We start from the raw sequence: 3935 nt of genomic DNA on the forward strand, positions 1-3935 counted from the left end.
TGAAGTCAGAATACAATATAGCAATATATTTAAAATCCTAAAGACTAAAGGAGAAAAAAACTACAGATTATTTCAAGTTATACTAAAGGTAACATTTGATAAAATTCAGTACTTGTGAATGAAAACAAAAAACTCAGAAAGTTAAAGTAAAAAAGGACTTTCTTAACTTGATTGAAAAAAAAAAAAAAAAACTCTCTCAAAGTCCTCCAATAGGGCTTCCCTTGTGGCGCAGTGGTTGAGAGTCTGCCTGCCAATGCAGGGGACACGGGTTCGAGCCCTGGTCTGGGAGGATCCCACATGCCACGGAGCAACTAGGCCCGTGAGCCACAGCTACTGAGCCTGCGCGTCTGGAGCCTGTGCTCCGCAACAAGAGAGGCCGCGATAGTGAGAGGCCCCCGCTTGCCGCAACTGGAGAAAGCCCTCGCACAGAAACGAAGACCCAACACAGACAAAAATAAATTAATTAATTAATTAATTTTTTTTAAAAAAGGCAACCACTGACGTGGCTGGACGTATCAAAGTCCTCCAATAAACATTTTATTTAATAGAGAAACTACTAGCCATTAACTTTAGGATCTAAAACAAGAAAAACACTGTCAATGCTCCTTTTAAACATAGCACTGTAGCTCCTAGCCATCACAGTATGATAAATAAATATTTATGCATTTTAAATGAAGTGACAAAACTTTCATAACCTACACAGAAACACCACTCAAAAAGTTCACGATTTATTAAAACTAATAAGAGAATTCAGCAGGGTTACCAGATATAATATTAACCTATTGAATCATCTCCCTTTACAGTAGCAATAATAAACAAATTGTAATAAGAAATTAAGGCACCATTCATAATAGTAACAAAAGTTATAGTGTATCTGAGAATTAATCCAACAACGACTTCATAAGACTCATTTTCAGAAAGTTGTAAAACTCTAAAAATACCTAAAAAGATGGTATGAACAAATGCAGATATATGCAATGTTCACTAATTTGATGACTTAACACTGTAACTATGACAATTCTCCCCCAAAATAATCTATAAACTCAATTCAACTCTAATAAGAATTCCAAAAAGAATTTATGGAGCAATCAACAAACTCATTTCTTTCTCTTCACTAATCCCATATTTTGTAAGTCTTATTAAATGGGTTCCTGGACCCAATTCCAATGTGTGTGTGTGTGTGTGTGTGTGTGTGTGTGTGTGGACCCAATTCCAATGTGTGTGTGTCTGTGTGTGTGTGTGTGTGTGTGTGTGCGCGCGCAGCAGGGTGTCTAAAAATTCAACCCAATTCTGACACCATCTATCTGGAGGTATCATCAGATTCCATGGGTAAAAGTGTTCAGTCCCCAAGACCAGCCTCCACTTCAGATGCCAGGTTGTTAACTGTGCTCCTGGCCAACCAGCTACAAATTGGAGGTTCCAACAACCCCCTCCAGCTCAGGATGCCAATCGCGAGACCAGGTTGTTACCTGTACTTCTGACCGACTGGCTATAAGTCAAAGGTTGCTCCTTGGGTTAAATTAATTTGCTGGAAGAGCTCACAGAACTCAGAAAACTCATTTACTCACTAGATTACCAATTTATTACAAAGGACATTAAAGGATACGAACCAACAGCCAGAGACATGTAAGGCGGGGGCTCCTGTCCTCATGGAGTTTGGGGACCTGCACAACGGACAATGGCATCCAGAAGCGTTCTGGTTCCCCAACCCGGAAGCTCTTTGAACCAGGTCCTTTTTCACGATTGATTAAATCATGGGCCGCTGGCCGCAGATTCTATTCCTCTGGCACCCATCCCCCATCCTCAGCTGCTTTCCAAAAGTCACCTCATTAACATAAACCCAGTCTGGTGCAAAGGGGCTTGCTATGAATTACAAGACACCCATTTCACCTTGATGGCTCTGAAGCTGGCTTTGAAGGTTTCAGGAACTGAGGACAAGAGAGCAAATATTATGACAAAAGATGTTCCCATTGCTCTTAATCACTCAGGAAGTTCCAAATGTTTGGGAGCTGTAAGCAGGAACAGTGGATGAAGACCAAATATATATAAGAAATATTTATTTTGGTCATCTGAATAACCAAATATATATATATATCTTATAAACCACAATATTGCACTTATTTACTATGTAATACTAATACTATACTAAACTAATACCCATTGGATATTGGGGTATACTGGAGAAGCAAGCTGCCATTAAGGGTTAAGAGCACTATCTGTGGTGACCTAAATGAGAAGGAAATCCAAAAAAGAGGGGATATATGTCTACATATGGCTGATTCACTTTGCCGTACAGCAGAAACTAACACAACATTGTAAAGCGACTATACCCCAATTAAAGAAAATAAATTTTAAAAAGCATAGAACTACACACACACACACACACACACGAGTGCAAGTGTGCGTGTACCTGGTGAAAACTCAGTAAACTATGGATTGTTCCAATGTCAACATCATAGCGTTGATGTTTCACTCTAGATCTGTTACCGAGTCCAAGCTCGCTCTGCTCGCCCCACGACAGGCCAATGAATTGGAGACGAGGTGTTGAGGCACTGAATACGACTTTATTTGGAAAGCCGGCAGACCGAGAAGGTGGCAGACTAGTGTCTCTGAAAAACCCTCTTATCAGGATTTGGATGCCAGTTTCTTTTATAGCACAGAGAGGGGGGGAGGAGATGGGGAAGTAAAGTAAAAAGGCCATTAAGTTTTGCAAATATCCCCTGGAATGGCCAGCCTCGGGGAGCGGATGTGTTAATTTCTTCTTTCTTGCAGCCATCCACAGGGGGGCGGGGTCAGATTGTCTTCTTGTGAGTTGAACAGAGGTACTTTAGTTTAACATTCAGGCAGGGTTCCCTGAGGCAGGCCATTATGTATGATTATAATAACAAAAGCAACGAAAAGCAAAGGTTAAAGTCAAAGAAACAGATGGAACATTGGAGTCCGATTTAGCTCTTCCCTGTTACAAATCTGTGAGGTGCTGATGTTGGTGGAGGAAGGTGAAGAGTACATGGGGCCCCTTGTACATCTTTTCCACAAATTCCTGTGAGTCTATAATTATTTCAAAATAAGAAAGTTGAAAGAAAACAAAACAAACAAAACAAAAAGGGTTAAGAGCACTAGCTGTTGAACCAGACTACCTGGGCTCAAAACTCTGTTCTACCTGTACCTAGCTGTGTGACCTTGTGCAAGTTACTTAACCTCTCTGTGCCTCCATTTTCCATCCTATTTTATGGAGATAATAGCAGTACCTATCTCACAGATTGTTGTGAGAATTAAATGAGTTTATATAGGTAAATACATGGAATGTTGCCTGGCACATATTAAATATCAACTATTATTAGTTTAACTACTGCTGGGGCACAGTAACAAACATGGTGTAGTCCTGGCACAGATACACAGAACAACAGTTGAAAGGAAGAGAAAAGAGAGATCAGAACCAGATTTATGATAAAGGTAACACCTCAAATAAATGGGAAAAGGATGTTTAGTACATGATATTGAGAAAACTGACCTGTAATATGAACTAATGACATAAATGTAAAGTTAATATAAGTAAATAAATGAAGACTTTCTTTTTTGACCTTAATATTAGAGAAAGTCTTCTGAACCAATACCCCAAAAGCACTAACCATAATTTTTGCAAATAAAACTTCTATTTAACTACATCAAAATGGAGGCTGTCTGGTCAACGAAGGGAGCAAAGGCAAATTTTGACAACGGATTATATTTAAAGTATACAGGGAACTTGTGCAAATGAATAAGAAAAAGACATCAAATCTAATAGAAAAATGGGCAAGGAATATAAAGGACAATTCGCAGATGGGAGCAACGGAAATGTGGAGAGGCACCCAACCTCGGGGAAAACCATCAAAACAATAAGATACCATTTGAGTGACACCGATCAGAATGGAAAAAATGAAAAGGGAGATAATGAT

This window comes from Balaenoptera borealis, assembly GCF_965194805.1.
Source record: "Balaenoptera borealis genome assembly, chromosome: X".
Lineage (NCBI taxonomy): Eukaryota > Metazoa > Chordata > Mammalia > Artiodactyla > Balaenopteridae > Balaenoptera > Balaenoptera borealis.